We start from the raw sequence: 17,251 nt of genomic DNA, 5'->3' as shown, positions 1-17,251 counted from the left end.
TGTTTTTAGGTAGATTCCTATTCCTGAACACCAAGCTGAAAGGCTGTGTGGAAGACCATCAGTAACTGAATGAGCTTAGACTTTTTTCTGGGTGTTGCCAAGATGCTGGTTATTGATCATACCAGCCAGTGAATAGAATAGAATTCATGACATGTTCTTCTGATTTTGGCATTAATTCTTATTCTTTGACCAATATTTGAAGGCTTTGTTCTTACTATGAGACAATTCTATTTTTTAATTTACCAGTCTGAAGAATTAGATAAACAAATGTTTTTCTTCTGTGAAGTCTGTATCTGTTGATAGGCACATCAAGAATATGGGTATTTCAGAGGAGAAGTTAAAAGTACAGCTGTAGAAGTGAAAAGGAGAATTTGGGAAGGTAGTGCTGGAAAGCTGGCTTTGCTTTGCATGGGTCAATGGTACTGAGAAAATCCTGTGGTAGAGAGTATCTGTAACAGCTGCAACAATAGACTTAGGACCCTGAAGCCCATCTGTGCTGGAAGCCTTTCCAGTAACTGGTCTTTTAGGTGTTCTTCTACATAATATATGTGTGCACCTTAAATGTTTTGGTGTATTAATGTTTGCAGCTGGATATTTTGCATTCCTCTGCATAATCTCAGATGCTGTCTACATCTTTTTTTTGGTCTTGTCTCTGGTCTTTTGTCTGCAAGCAGAGAAGTTGCTGCTCACTAAACACGAGGAAAACTTTAATAATTCCATGCTAACTGAACAACTTGAGGTGCTATTTTGGCCCAAGGCAAACTGAATTAATGAGACTTAAATGCAGAATTTGCTCAGCCCCCCCCCCGCCCCAGGTTCACTGGTACTGAAGAAAGCTCCTGCTGTGATGATGTATTGGAGTCACAGATACCATAAAATGCAGCACATATTATTATTTTTTAATCCTCTATTTTCTGGTACAGAATACCATGCTTAGACTATGTTTTCAATGCTAGTATTCAATCTATTACAAATAGAAATACAATTTTCCCTTTCAGCAGGTTTCCTTCCTTTTCCTATTTTGTACAATGGATAAATAACAAGGCTGGAAAGAATGCTTGTCAACTTCAATTTTGACAAACATGTAAATGTTATAAAAAATAACCTGTAAAAAAATCCATAGACAAACCAGAATATTTCCACAATTTAAGTAAGATTACAAAGATGAACAGATAATTTACAAATAAACCCTGTTAACCTGCAGAACCAAAATATTTTGTCAAGGAGATCCTCCAAGTGGAAGATTTCAGAATGAAAAATAAAGCCGCATTCACGCAGACTTCCATTGTTCAAATAAAAAGGCATGGAAACACACAAGGTAGCCATTGGAGGCTTTCATTAGCTGCTGTTTGTGAAAATACAATGCTCAAGTCCTTTAGAGTCCTTTAGGTTTATGTATCACACAATAGGAATTGTGTGACCAGCAAGAGCAGGGAGGTTATTCTTCCTCTGTACTTGGCACTGGTGAGACCGCGTCTTGAGTGCTGTGTCCAGTTCTGGCCCCTCAGTTTGGGAAGGATGTTGAGACGCTTGAGCGCATCCAGAGGAGGGCAACAAGCTTGGTGAGGGGCTTGGAACACAAGCCCTGTGAGGAACGTTTGAAGGAACTGTGATTGTTTAGCCTGGAGAAGAGGAGGCTTAGAGGTGACCTTATTGCTCTTTACAGCTTCCTAAAGGGAGGCTGTAGACAGGTGGGGGTCAGTCTCTTTCACTGGGCAGCAACTGACAGAACAAGAGGACACAGTCTCAAGCTACATCAGGGAAGGTACAGGTTGGATATTAGAAAAATTTTTTTCACCAAAAGAATAATAAAGTACTGGAATTGTCTTCCCAGAGAGGTGGTCGAATCACCATCTCTGAATGTGTTTAAAAAAAGACTGGACATGGCACTTGGTGCTATAGTCTAGTTGAGGTGTTAGGGCATAGGTTGTACTTGATGATCTTACAGGTCTCTTCCAACCTCATTATCCTGTGATCTGTGTGGAGCTTTGGGGATTACAATGGAGAACCAGAAGTTTGCTCACCTACTTCAGGATTAGATCCTCAGCCAGTGTGCACAGATTTTACTGGGGAAATATGCTTCTGAGTTAGAAGCATTTTTTTCTTTACCAAGGCAGTTTTGCCAGTGAAACACTGAACTAAATAAACAAAACTTCATTCTCCAGTTATGGCATGTTTCTCTATGGGCATGTAAACAAACTTCACCGCTAATCTAATTTATATGAATTTCAGACCTGATAAGATTTTTACGCTTTTGATTATACTGATAATGGTAAAGCAAGCAACTTGCATATTGACAGTGTTTGAAATCAGATTAACCAGAAAAATATATTCACAAAGCTGGTTTGTTAAAGAGAAATCTTTTGGTGCTCTTCTGTGGCAGTTATACATTCATTGTCATCACAATTTCCAGCAATGATAATATCTGCATTAACTGTTTGAAAGGAAATAGTAAAGCCAAAATAGATGAGCTGTTCTAACAGACTAAACAAAGAGAAAAGTACAGGAATGGGGATTAATCCTTTTTTAGTGCCAAATTGGAGATATTTCATCAAATATAAAAGTTATCTCCCCACTGGGAGTCAAATAACCTTTCTTTGTTCAATTTACTAAACTGAATTTTGAAGTGTAAGGGGCATTTATCTTTTGAATGAATATAAATTCTGTATTTCTAGTTGTAATTGTTCTTTCTGGCTTCAGTAGTGAAGGTGGTTATAGTTCGAGAAAGTAGTGTCATTTTTGCCATTGGTGCTGAGGGAGCCAAGAGAAAGAGTATAAATCAATTTACAGCCTGTTTAAAAGGGGGGAACAAAATGCATGAACCTTAATTCAGAAACGGCAGATTATTATTATTTTATGATTAACTAGAGTGGACTTCAACCCCCTTTGAGGTTTCAGTGTTAGCATGATGAAATTCATAGCTTTTAACAAACTGACTGGTTTCAGTATTTATTCAGTACATTATACATACATGGAACTACACAGCAAGGTCACTCGATTAATCCTTGCTCCAAAGGTCTAAGTGGATATGATCATATGCAATACAAAACTAATAGATATTGATTAGTGTGACAATGCTTCACTGAACAGATGTCTCTTGAAAGGAGAGTAAAAGCAATTTGGTGTGGGAGGCCTCCTTTGTCCTCTCCCCTGGTGGTAAGGTAAATCAGAACCTGGCCAGAGTGCTGCATGCTCACTGTGGTATGAAAACACCCCTAATGCCAACCTAGCTCAAATAGTACTGTAAGAGAAAAACATTTAGTGAAGTCCATACATCCCCTAGACCTCCCAAGATGTCTCAGTGTACCACAGTGCAAGGTGAGGTTGTTCTCCACCCCTGCAGTCATGAGTCATGGCTTGGCATACTTAGCTCCTCCAGCATGCCAGTCCTCCAAAATTGGTTCCTTTCAGGGTCATAAAATGCTCCTATAAAACAGAAATTAATCTGTTTTGCCCCCAAAGGCTATTTATAGATCTGGCCAGACCCAAAATTCATGCAGTTAGGCAGGTAACTACTGCGTGTCTGGTTGATTGAATACGATAGACTAATGCTTCTCTGTGCCTCAAGACTTATCTTGAGAATAAAGAGATGACTGTTTGGTCAAAGGCTGAGACCTTCAAGAAGGTCACACAGGGATACATGCTCAATGCTAGAATTTGGAAAAGGTGCCATTTTGCTGCACAACCTCTAGGTGCTGTCTCTGTTCGTCTGTCTGTTGTGTATCACTGGACTAATCAAAGCCTTGACAGCTTCACTGGAACCATCACTTGTGAGTGTGTCTGAAAATTCTGATTAAAGACAGGGGCTTTTTTGCCCTTTCAGGGCAATGGCAGGAAAGAAAACTGATAGAAACCAGACAGCCAACCATTAGGAGGCTCTGTGAATCTTCTGCTGAATACAAGGATGAAGGAGGGTAGGGAGATGGAGCTCCAAAATCATGCAAGACTCTTAGGAAATGCCTGATTCAGCAAAACATGGATTCCTCTGCCTCTACAGTCAAGGCTGACTCAGCCTAACAAAGTGGCTAAGTAGGCCCATAATTTTAGTTGTGACAAATACCGTCATTTTCACGCCCATGCAGTTGCTTAAATACTTTGCAGATTGTGAACCACCTCTCAGTAAAGTCATCTGGTTACTGTATACCCTCATTTGAAATTCCCACATTGTGAAGGTAGGTACTTTCAATAATGAACACTCTTGGGGCTGTGTCACATGAGATCTTTTGCCTTTTAAATGCAGATGACAGGCTACTAAAAATGCTTCTCTCCACATAGCATTTTTTGCAGTGCTGCTATGTGCTGCATATGCCAGAATTTCTTCTGTGACTGTAAAATATTTTATCTGGTTTAGGTTTATTATCTGGCCCAAGAAGAAAAGGAAACACCTTTGAATTCGATTATCACATCTCATTGAACAATCTTGTGAACATGTTGGACAGACTGACAGTTGTATATAAATATAATTAGGTATAGTGAACTCACTTGTTTGAAAGTTTAGTTTTGTAAAGACATAAGCATTCAGTTTCTTGTTACTTTCATACCAAGTATGACACTGACCTCTGCACTCTCAAAGAATTCTTATTCAGAATTTCAGTGGAACCTCATTGTTGCTATTAATTTGTAGCTGAATTTTGTCAAAATCTGTTTTACTCAAAATTCTTCAAAACTCTTTGACTCCATTCTGGATCTGCATTTTTCTGTAGCCTAATAGTTGAAAGTTTTTTAGGTTGCAGTTGCAGCATAAGTGTGAATGTTACAGAATGAACACTCTTTATACCTGTTTAGACTGAAGTCTGCGAAGTCCATGTGTTTCTTCAGTGCAAGGGGTCTTATGCGTGTTATTTTTTGGTATGAGAGGACAGGGCATGTATCTGCAGCCTGTCACTTATGAGTCATCACTCATTTTACTCAATTGTTCTTAATGAGGCAAGGTAGTTCATTTTGGTGGGTGATACAGCAGAGATCCTGTATAAATTGGCAAAAAAAAAAACCAAAAAAAACAGGGTATGAAAACTCAGTCATATTCCTTAGGTATTAGTCACAGACAAGACAGCTATTTCTTTGCTTTACCTTATCCTTCTGAATTGAATAAGGAACTTAATCCATTACATCTAAACGCCATGTACTTGACCTCTGCCCTCACCCGATATTCCAGGGAAATCATTCCTGCTCCTAGACCGGTGCAGCTGAGATCTGTCCTTGGTGTGGTGCTGCTTCGTAAACGTCGTTTCCTTATTCCCTCCCTAGGACCAGCAATGCACCGGGATGGCCACGGAGCAACTGGGAAATAATTACAAAAGACACCTCTGGAGAAGAGGACGAGGAAGTTAGTCAGAGGACTCTGCTGCCCTTCGGGAAAGATAAAAATACGTATAAATCCCTGAGCAAATGGTGAGTGCAAACACACCGGAGGGAGCGGAGTTCCTCCGGGGGGAACTCGGACTTTCTCCTCTCCGCTGCTCGCCTCTCGCCCGACAAGGCCGGAGGAGCTGCTCCGCCCGGGGACACACGGACACGGACAGACACGAGGAAGCGCACACACAGCCAGCCCACCCGCACAGAGTACACGCTCATCATCCCTTGCACACACACACAGACAGAGACGCTCACGGACACAGAGACCGAGGCAGCCCCGCTCCGCGCCGCGGGAACACGCGCCCCACACCGGCACACGCGCGAAGCGCCGCCCCGGACCGCCCCCGCATCCCTCCCTCCTCTCCTGCCGCCCTCCCTCCTCCCCGCCCGCCGCGCACACACACGCACACACACACCGGCCGCAACATGACGGGCGAGCGCACGGACTGACAGACCGGGGCACCGCCGCTCCGCACGGATTATTCTCCCCGCGCCGGGGCGTCGCGGCGGACCAGCGAGCCAGCGGGGCGGGGGCGGTGCCGCGCCGCGCTGCCAGAGGGTCCCAGCCCCTGCCGGCAAACGGCGAGCGCGTCGGGCGCTGGAGGAGCCCGGCCAGGTAACGCGTCCCTCCCGGGCGGTATCGCCGGACAGAGCCGGGCCAGGCCGCGGGGCGCTCCGGGGCGCGGGTGCCCCGGGGCGGCGGGGCCGGGTCGCCCCGCTTGGCAGGTGCCGAGGCGATCCGGAGGGTGTCGCCCCGGGGCGCGGGCGGCCCCCCTGCCTTGGCCTCTCCTTCTCCGCCCGCCGGGCGGCGGCCGCCGGGCGCCCTGCGCCGACCCGCGGCGCGGCTGCGGCGGTGGGGGCGGCGGAGGATCGGGGCTGCCGGTGCCGCAGCTCCGCGCTGATCCCCGGCAGCCGCGCTCCGGCAGCGCCGGGGATTTGCGAGGGCGGGCGGCGCGGGGACGGCGGCACCGGCGGCTTTGTGGCGGGGCGGCCGCAGGTGTCGCCCGGAGCAGAGGCAGCGCCGGCGGGGCCGCGGTGCTGCCGGGGTGGCCTGGGGGCATCGCGGGGCTCGTCGGGCCCGGCCTGCGGGGGGCACGGCGCCGCCAGCTGGTGCCCGGTGACCCGCTGGCCGTCGCTCCGACCTCGCTGCTGCAGGTGACGGGGAAGAAATCCCATCCTTTTTTTTTGTTTATTTTTTTGGCGTTTCTTCTTTCCGTTTCCACGCCTTTCCCTCCGCGTGTGTGTGTGTGTGTTAAGCAATCTGCAATTAACCAGTGAAAACGACAAGAAGTGGTTTCAGAAATGGCAATGAGTAGGGCCCGGCCACTGGCGGTCATGTGTGACCTTTGCCATGGATTTGGAGGCAGGAGATGGAGGATGCTGCATGTCCTTTCTAAAATCGTATGGCAAGCTTAAAAAGTGGAGCAGATGGTGATGGTAGCGCTTATATGGAAGAGGTTCATGGAAATCTTTTATTTCCTCTAGACAGTTTTTGTTTTGCTCCTCCTAGCTAAAGAGGTTGTCTTTGACTTTTGGCAAGGAAGGGATGTTACTGCAAGTTGTCTTGAAAAGGAATGGGGTTATTTTTCTCTTCCACAGAGAAGGGATTCCCCCTCCCAGCTTTATGTCTCTGTTTCTCCTCTGGGATAGACAGCAGTAAGTGTCTTGGCATAGACAAACTGCAGTATGCTTTATTTTCTTATTGCACACCTTTGTAGCTGAATGTAACTAGAAAGGAGACTCAGAGTATTCTCTTATCCCTTTCTATGCCAGATGTGTTTTTCTATCTAGTATATATTGCACTTGAAGTGTTAAACTCTCAGGGGGCACAGAGGTGGAGTTGTGAGGCAAGGTCTGCTAGTTACTTCAAACAATTCTCCTTGCTCATGCTTAAGAAGGAGAGAAAGGAACATGTTGTAAAAGCAGCTGAGGAATATATAAAAGTGAAATATTAATGAACTGAAAAAGCTCAGATAGCAAAGACATTGTACCTAATCATTCAAGTGGGTTCTTGTCCTCTTTACAACTCTTCACTGTATGTGTTCCTGTACTACAAATGCAGCTGGTATAAAGGATGGCAACGTTTGTATTTATATAGCTGGAAGTAGCAGTAGTTCATTTTGGGGTTTTTTTTTGGCATTAGTGTTCATCTCTGGAGTAGCTTCCTTTAGCTCTGATTTTTGAGGCTGCTCTAAGAAAGGGAATTATTAGCGAAACACTAAAAAATACTTCAAGAATGTTTTCTTGGAAATGTAAAGGGGAAGGCCTGACTCAGACCTGGAATAACCCAGAGGAAGAACTAGTCTTGGAAGGTCCTCTTAGAGACATCATGATGACGACTGAGACATTATTCATCTCTTGCATCCCAGAGAGCAATATCCCATAAATAGGCAGCACTGTCTCAGGAGAAGGTAATAATACACAACTGTCCAGGGTCTACTGAAAGTGAGACATAGAAGCCAGGGGTATTTTCTGCCAACTGAGGTTCCTTTACCTCTTTGTGTCTGGAGTGCAGTGGTCCCTGTAGTTAGATTAACTTCCCCAGTTTGGCTTGGAAGGAAACTAAGTGCAGCAGCTTTCTGCCATAGTTTGGTGAGGGAATTTAGTTCAGTGGGAAAGTCAGCACACAGGGTGAAGTCTTGTAACCCTGGCTCTAATCCTTGCTAGGACTTCTTGGAGTAGCTGGTGGCTTGATTGAGGCCTGCCTTCTGGAGAGCTTGGTGCAGGCCTGAGTAGGGCAGCAGGTGTATGGGGAGCTGTACCAGAAGGATGACCTGGAACAGCACACAGGGCATTTACCATATCTGACTTACATGAGTTAATGCTTGGTTTTTAAGTCTATTAGTCACAGAAGATGCTTAAAAAGCACCTTGTATCCTCAAGTCTGTGCATGTGGTTGTGTGAGAGCAAGATCTCTTGTGCGGCATAACCTACATGTGGTTGGATCTCTCCTTTTTGATTCAAATGTGATGTCACATGAGCCTTTGAAGTTGACATTGAAGAGGTGAGATTTGGTAGTGTTTTGGAGCTTTTTTTTTGCCTGAGTGTTTCATAAACTGAAAGACAGATGTAGAGAAGTTGCTCCACTGGGAAAAATTTCCACTCTTCCATGAAAGTTTGTGGAAGATACTATGGCTTTGTTGGATTAGCCCATCTGGAGTACTAGAAAGAATGTTGGGAATTACAGAGATAAAAGTAAGTTACTGAGAAAAGCATTTTGTAAAATTAAACTCTATGATAGTTTTTAAAAATCATAAATCTATCTCCATATTCTAGAACCATGGTACTTTAATAGTGTTTAATTGGATTGTTTTCACTGTAATTTGAGGCCTCCTAATAAAAGGAGGCTGTGTATTTACCCTCCATTGAGGCAAGGGAAGAACTGAATGTTGCACTGTGTTTTTTGTGAGGTTGATTGATACTACTAAAACACAACATGAAATAACATTCATGTGTCGGTGAACATATCAATGGATAAGGAACCCTATGAACACTTAGTCAAATTAATAGCTACCAGCTTGTTGTGGTGAGGAACTGAACTATATTGTCTATCTTCTTCTAAGAAGTTACTCTTTGTTGTAAGATTCAGTGCCTCAGGTCTTCCCCTTGAGAACAGTTTTGCTGCAATTGGAAGGGCTCATCATCAGGTAGGAGGGAGGGAAACAAAAGGAAATACACACATAAGTAATGGCAAATAGGGGCTGGGTTTGATTCCTGAAAAATGACTGCATGTTGTTCAGGTTTTTCTCTCAATATTGTATTTATTTGGCAGTTTTCTGCAGTGACAGTAAACTGGGTTGCCTTGATAAAGTAAATATGCTTTTGTATTAGACTTTAGCTATTCAATGTACTGGTTGTGTGAGTCAGCTTGTTAAATAACAGAACTTGCAAGTACCTAAAATGCATATTGTCATTTGTACTGGTAAGATTTCATATATATTCCTATGCTTTTGCAAGGGCCAGTAACTTTGAGTATGGCAGATGCAGCTGTATATTTTACAGGCATCAGTATTAAACCTCTATAGCTGTTTGCTAGTTAAATATGTGGTTACTTTTACTTGCTGCTTCTTGACTTGTTCTCACTGCACTACATAGTGGGGTGTGTCAGTTAAATAATACAAACTCACTCCATGACTGAAGGCTGTAGTATCATTTGTCTGTTGAATGGCAGTGAAATGCTAATAATAATAGTAGTAGTAATAATGTTTTCTATAGAGTCTGCTGCCTTTACCTGAAATGTGACTGTCCTATAGCAGATAGTTGTTTTATAGTAAGGGAAAGGAAGCTGCAGGCAGTAAGTAAAAGTAGATGTGGAAGAAGTATGATTTTGATTAAATGTGCACTGTAGTCTTGTTTGTGTGTGTTTTGTAATTCTGCACAAAAACTTAAACCTAAAAATGAAAAACTGTTGAGAGGGATTACCAGACCTGAGTGATGATGGTTTTGTATCCAAACATTTTGTTGCCTATACATGGTGCTATGTTTTTGCCCTGATTATTGCTATGAAGGCCCACATGAGTGGTGAGGTATGGACGTGTAGTTCTTTTCCTCATACTTGGGACATTGAAGCAGTGATGTGTAGAAGTAGCACAGCTGATTTATGATAAAGACCATTGAACTGGAATATGCATCCCAAGTCCCACAGTCTTATCTTAATGGATTAACTGCGTTTATATAGTTTGTTTGATAACGTGGCACAGATGTGGCAACTTGTTACAGATCCAATTACAGGATTGTGTGTAAAGTTATGCAGCATTTTATCAAAAAAGACTAATTACTATAAGGTGATTTTTTTTCAGTCCAGGCAGAAGAGCTTCTCCTGGATTTTTTTTTTGTTTTGTTGTTAAGTTTGAGAGAAAGCAGTTCTGCACTCGTAATGATGCTTTTACATTATTTAAGGAAATACCACTTAATTTTTTATAATGCTCTAGCATATCAGGAATTTGAGATCTGGCTCAGTCAGTAATGCTTCTGAGGATCACAGCTGTTTTCCAAAGAACCAGTTGTGTCAGACTGGTACAAAGCTTTTAAAAACACTCCTTTTTAAATTTTGGTAGTGCAAATCATTGCTTCTGAAAGTATATTGTTTGGTTCTAGGGCATATCCAGCTGTGACATTTTTTGCTTATTTCATGCTTGTTTTTGGGCCCCTTTACTGATCCTAGTTTGATGTACCATCTTTGTGTGATGTCTTTAAACATTTTAATAAGAAATAACAGCTCTCAGTGATGTACTGATTTTGTATAGGACAGTGGGATTTAAATTTGGGTAAGAGTACAGAAGTGTTCAACAGGTTTCTCTTCTCTGTGTTGCTTCTGACGTAGTCCAAACCTTGTAATTTACCTAAGAAGCAATGACATCTGTTCAGATGTCACCTCACAATGATGTTAAAATGTCAGTGTGTGCTGTGCCAGCCAAATATCACACTGTGAGAAAGATGGAGTCACCCAGCACCTCCAAAATGTGGTCAGAGAGGTATGCTGTGCTCAGGTGGCAGTGGCAGTCTCTGCTGCCTCTGCAATAACCAAATGAACCAGTAGTCTGTGCTTTGTGTTTTGTTCTGTGTGCTAGGTACTAATTCCAAATTCTACAGTGTCTTCTAGCTTTAGTTTAGTGCAGTGCCAATTTGTGGGGCTATATTTCAGAACTATCCTGCCTCATTTATTTATTAAAGTGTTATGTCTTCATTTTTTACTAAATGACTGGTAAGGAGAGAGGAGAAGAGCAAAGTTTTACCATCTATTCTTGAAGTTTTGGCCAGTGGCAGAATTGCTGCTGATTTGAATAGGAGCCTTGGTAACTGTTTTGTCAGGTTTTATGACTTTAAAATATGCTGGCTAGATTCTTGATGACCAACTGAACATGTTGTGGCACAGAGGCAATGGAAATAGAGTAACAGTCCTGCCAAGAATAGATTGCCTTTAATTTTTTTTTATTAGCTGTCACCACACTTATTTATTCTGTGCAAGAATATTTATTTCATTGTTAACACAGAAGCTTTAAATAAGAAATCAGTGTATATTGGAGGAAGGAAATGCTAAGAAGCTAATTTCATTTGGAGTATTCAGAAATATTAATAAACTGCCTTGGAAAGCTAATTCTGCAATAATACATTCATGGGGTTTTTTCTCTTGATTTTGCTGAAGGGAGGTGAGTGGGAGAAAATGGCAATAGGGAAAATGATGTGGCTTTCTCCGTATTTATTTCAAGTAAAGGGATGCTGCAAGATGATATACATTGTTTCACGTTCATTGAGACCTCTCAAATACCTTGAGTGCAGATCCTGCCTTCATCTGTGAGTGTAAGCTATCAGTTGTGCTTGAAGTGACATGGTAAGCTTTTAATATTTCTTGATTCTTAAACTGAGTGTGTTTTAAGTTGGGCCACCCAGCATCTGCAGGAAATGGTATGTCCAAGTTGATGTCACTTAACATATATTAGGTTCAATTTGCATGTGGAAGCACAAACATTGTGGTATAATAGAATCATAGGATCATTAAGGTTGGAAATGTCCTCCAAGATCGACTCTAAACTTACATCAAGTACCAATGTGCCCACTAAATCATATCACAAAGTGCTGTGTCTCATTTTTTTAATACTTCAGGGGCTGTGACTCCACCACTTTCCTGGGCAGACTGTTCCAATGCTTAACCACTCTTCCAGTGATGTAAGTTCAGTGTCTGAAAATAAACTGCTTTGTACCTGCAGGTATCTATTCCATACTAATGGTGATTAGGCAAGGGGACAACACAAGGCATTTAGAGTTTTTATCAAGTCCAGCTGGAGCAGAGATTCAAAAGACCAGGGTAGTTAAAATGATTGCCTAAATTTAAAATTTTCAGAAATAGATGAATGATGGGAAAGTAGAAGGAAGAATGTAAGATCTAGGAAAACTGCTTCAAAATAATATTGGCTGGAGAGTTGTGAAAAACATGCATATGGAGTAGATGAGGAGGAAATAATAGAAATATGAAGAAATTAAGTTTGTCAGGTGGTAAGAGCTGACACTACAAATGGCTTCTTTTTACCTGCTAATCTTTATTCTTTAGCTAGCAAAGTCTGGGACACGGGGAAGAAAAAGTCACAGAGGAGAGGTGGTGGGGAATGAAGGGGAAATCAGCAGTTCTGTTCTCCCAGCTCTCTAACTTTACTCAACCACAAAACGGGTGTTAGAAGAAATTTAGGGATTAGTCACATGAGCTGCAAGGTAATCTTTATTGTCTTTAAATCCTCATCCCAACATCCTGATCTTGGTCAATTATAGCTTTGGTGTCTGTCTGTGGCGGCATCTCAGCAAATTTCACACTAGTCTTTAGTAGTTATTCATGGCCCTTAATAAGGAAGCAATGTCCAATTGTCTGTTAATGATAGGTTTTGTTATAGATTGAACTTTTAACAGGCAGAAATTAGAACCAGGAGCTACAAGGCAGTTTTACACTGTCAGGTCTGCAGCGCTGCAGCACTTGTGTCTATTTTTAATAGTTTGCTTTGCTAGTTAGCTCTTTTCGTTTAGTATTTGGTATGAGCTAAGAACATGCAAATAACCACCTTACATGGCTTAGCTAAAGGCCTAATAACTTATGCATCTGAGTCTTCTTTGTCAAGAGACACGTATCTTTTTTACCTATAATAGTTTCAATTTCAGGCTGCTAGCAGGTGAAGACGACTAGAGTGTTAATATGACTTGAATGAAGTTTTTTAGCTAACCCATCCTGTGAGTTGCTTACAGGGGTACATAATATTCGCAAGATACTGTGGGGCTAAATTTTCTGGGGTAAATACTGCATAAACATTTCTGTTTGTGTGTATATATAAAATAAATGTTTTCAGTGAAAGAAGGTCAGCAGTGGTGGTTTCAGTTGAAAGCTATGCATTTTTAATATGGAATAGTGAATGGTTCAGAAAAAAAAATTCTTTCGTTTATTTCTTTACAAACAGTAAAATCAAAACAGAAATCCACTCTCAGATATGCAAGTAGCGGGCAGGGGTAGGCAGAAAATAACAAAAGCAAAAAAAATAATGTTACTTATCCTGGTTTTAAGTAGTTTATTTTGTTGTGGGCAAGATGCTTCTCAAAGCTATGTATTGCAATACCCACATTATTGGTAGCCTTGATTTGAGAGGGCTTAGGATGATACTGTCTGTTGAGGAAGGTGAGCAAGAAGTTACTGTTGGAAAAGGGTGTGAAAAATTTAGGTTTTTGATTATTTTCTCATGCTTTTATTTGAGTTTTGACATCTTGCATTGTGAATGTTTCATTGTGATTCTGGATGCTTTGAGAACAGTTAAGGGGGGAAAATGTATGTATAAAAGAAGCAATTCCCTAATCACAGTAATGATTCTTTTAGTTTGCATAGGACAGTGCATGTGACTTCCATAATGCTGAAGTTGAACACCAGAGAAACCGTAAAACACTTACACAGCACTATATCTTCTGCAGCATTTTCTAAATATAGACTAAATCCTTGTCATAAAGAGTTTGTAGAGTTAAAATAAAGACTTGACATGACACAGAGCAGCTTGAGAGAGGCATGAGAGCTGTAGGTGAGGAACTATGAGAAATTAAACAACCTTTTCAAGTGAAGGATTTTTGGAAGGCTTGGAAGGACAGTGACAATGCCCACCCCCTTCAGCTGAAAAAAAAAAAGGGGAGGGGGAGTTAAATTCCTTTTGTTGCCTAGTTTTTTTATTAGTAGGTTTTTAGAAACCACTATTTCTTTCTAATTTAGATAATAAAAACAGTAACTATATGAAATCTACAGAAGTTTTTTTTTGTTAATAAATAAGAAAAGAATTTAAAGCTGTTGTCAAATGTACACATGTGGGTCTAGATGCCCAGCTACAGTTATAGCTTCCTTCAGTGGAGCTCAATGCAGGTATTGCTTGGAGCTCCTGTTTGTATTTATTAGGCTGAGCAGTGGCTGCTGATGGCAGTGAAAGAAGAATGGAGTAGACAGTAAATGCAATAGCTTTTGATCTACAGTGCCTGTAGCACCCTTTTCTTGGTATGTTGTTTGTTCTCCTGTGTTCCTCTTGAAACTGGTTTTCTGTCCTAGTAAGTTAAAAATGAAGCTCGCAAAACTTTGGTAAATCATGCTGCTTGGACAAAAAATGAAAGTACATTACAGAGAAAACAACTTACCCTGGTTTTCTATGGAAACAATACTTGTTTATCCTAACATACAAGGATCCTACTGCACAAGCTGCACCAGATGTTTTTGAACTTCTTGGTTGCTTTCGGCAATGCTTGAAAAAAAGTTTGGAAGTCTTAAAAATTTTTTACTAAGTTTTGAGAAATTGGAGGAGAGACACTCGTGTAAAATCTCTGGCTGAGAGAAAGCCTGCATTTTATGATCAGTATCAAAGAGACCACCTAGGAGAGGAGTCTTGAGTGTGTCCCAGCTGCTGGCAGCTTCTCAGACATGGAAATGAACCAACCACAACATGCAAATCTGTAGGTAAATAGGCCTTGTTAAGTCTGCAAGTCATAATGGCACATGAGAGAAAAAAAAATCTGAGTGCCATTCTTAAGTTGTTTGTTTGGGGCTTTTTTTTATGGTCTTCCTCCCTTCCCCTGGGTTATTTAATATCACCTTTTTTGAAAATGTGGGGTGGAGCACTTATTTGGGATGTTGGACTCATTTTGGACTGATGCCTGCTTAATGAGAATTGATTTGTTTAAGCCCTTCTGTTGTGTCCATTTACAACAACTGAAGATGTGCTTCTCTTTTTTTATCACTTACCTGAAGTCCTCAAGCAAGTATATTGCAGCCATGAACCTTCTATTTAATTCAGCTTTTGATTGGAAAGATATCACGTATTGAGTTTTTTTAATTGGTCTGTTTACATTGACACTCAGCACATCTATTGCAGGAGCAAAGAAGGGCAGACTTCTTTTTGTTCTGTGGTGTCAGAAAAGAATGGAAAGCCCAAACAAACCCTGCTGTGAAGAAGGCACAGTTGAATTGGTTTTGCTTTGAACTAACCTGAGTGCTTGAAAGAACAGACTGAAATTGTGCCTTCTTAGTTAAGTGTGTATTGTGCTGGCTGGCCATAGTGTAATAACTGAGGAAAGATCCCACTTACAGATGCTCAGCTGAAGGTGGGAAGCCAGTAATTTATGTGTGCTCTGTTGCCATTCAGCTTCTCTCTGGTACCTCTGGTTTGAGAAGGTTTGGTCAACACAGGGAAGTAGGAGAAAACTTCAGAGGCAACTTCTTTTTTGTGCAGTAGCAAAACACTTAGCAATTAGCCGTGAATGCAAAATCCAAATATTTGTATTCAAATAGAGTGCATTTCTACTGAAGCGTTTTGAGTGGTTTGTTGCTCTAGTACAAAAGCAAGGGAGTCTTTGTGTCAAGAGAAACTTAATGGAACGTTTTTTCAGTACTTTAGTCTTAATGCTAAGATTTGGAAAGCATATTACTTTTCTGAACCGTACCTGAGCACAAATTAGTGAAGAACATAGAGAAAAAATGTTGAAGAGAGTGACTGTGAAAAATAATAATACTATGTAAGTAAAACCTCTCCTCATGTGTTTATTTTGGAAAACAGTTTGGGCAGGGCAGTACTGTGAATATTCAAGTCATGTTTGGCTATAAAATGAGCTTGGTTTGCTCTGTCAGGCAGGTGTTGCTGCATTCCAGTAAAAAAAGTTTGCTGACCTTGTGTGCAAAAAATGCACCTGTTTATGGGAATGACAGTTTCAGCTGAGATAAACTGGTATGCAGGGTACAGCAAAGTGACTCAAGGGTGAGCCATCCTTTTTTAAGCTGGGATTCTTCCTTTGGCACTGTGATAGTTTTGCCTTTGCTCATGTTAGTTGTGCTTCAGTCAGTGCTGGTTGTACTTCAGTTGAGCTCTGGTTACTGTATGTGTGTGTTAAAAAGACCTTTAGTGATTTATCTATTATGAATGATGGTTATTGAGGAAAGTTATTTCGTGGGTTACTTTATTATCTTGAATACAGCAGCTTGTAATACTTAGGGGTTTGCCAGAGGGATTTAATGAATCTGTGACAATAGAAACAATTACAGGGGTGTTAGAAAGAATCCTTGAATGTATTATTTTTATTTCCCTGGAGTTAATCTTCACATATCAAAGGAAATTAACCAGAATATGCTGTGTCGATGTCTTCTGGATTCCCAAGTCAAAAGCTATTATGAACAAAATGTGATTCTCTTTATTCCCTGTCCTACAATCCTATCTCAAAGTATGCTCTTAGTGAAGTCTGTATAAGTGAACAAAGTAATATTCTGCATATGTTCGTGGTATTAAGGGAAAGACACTAGTCACTGGGATATGTACAGGTAAAATTATTTCAGGAGTTATTTTTGCTTCCTGAATCTTCGGCTCCTGCTACCATCTCAGTCATCATCCAGCTGGCTGGTGTCACCCATCTTCATGCTCTTTGTTATCCCAAAGGTTGGCAGTTCATGGCCTCTTGTCCAGGTTTCCATGCAGAGCTCAACCTGCAGCTGGCAAGCCGAGCTACCTTTTCCAAGTATATTCCTCAACACTACAACAGAGTGTTTGCATGCCTTACTTTGTCCTTATAATGCCCTGAGGGATTGTCAGTGGAGTGGCATTTGCTGAGGAGGTCAGGTTTGATGGAAACTGAAATCGTAACCTGGCTGGAGATGAAACAGAATATGTTTTGTTTTTGTTTGTTTGCCTAGGAGTAGATACATGCAGAGATGAATTTCAGTGTAATCCTCAAACTGCTTACTGTGTTGTGCTGATCTCTACAGCTACATCTGATTACAAAGGAGAAAAAGGCCGCTGGTAGGCTTTAAAAGTTTCTGCCATCTGTCCTGGTTCTTACCCTTCATTCACCGTAAGGATGTATTGCGAGAGGCTAGACAGCCTCCCCTGTGAGGCTAGCAGCCTCTTAGGCT

The 17,251-nt window shown here is 41.4% G+C and overlaps 1 protein-coding gene across 12 annotated transcripts in view; it reads left to right on the top strand.

The window, feature by feature from the left end:
* The window catches only part of CCSER1 (coiled-coil serine rich protein 1), a 627,741-nt gene that overhangs the window by 17,213 nt on the left and 593,277 nt on the right, over positions 1 to 17,251 (top strand). For 10 of the 12 annotated variants that reach the window (XM_068187578.1, XM_068187573.1, XM_068187579.1 and 7 more), the window contains exon 1: positions 5,831 to 5,971. The exons of 1 other annotated variant lie outside the window; for it this stretch is intronic. The gene's annotated coding sequence lies outside the window, so the exon portion shown is untranslated. Of the gene's footprint in view, positions 1 to 5,368; positions 5,392 to 5,830; positions 5,972 to 17,251 lie in introns of those variants that run through there. One more of the 12 variants, XM_068187574.1, reaches the window with a different exon arrangement.

This window comes from Anomalospiza imberbis, chromosome 4 (assembly GCF_031753505.1).
Source record: "Anomalospiza imberbis isolate Cuckoo-Finch-1a 21T00152 chromosome 4, ASM3175350v1, whole genome shotgun sequence".
In the NCBI taxonomy this organism is placed as follows: domain Eukaryota; kingdom Metazoa; phylum Chordata; class Aves; order Passeriformes; family Viduidae; genus Anomalospiza; species Anomalospiza imberbis.
Note: the sequence above shows the minus strand (reverse complement) of the source record. Positions and strands in the feature narration are given on the sequence as shown.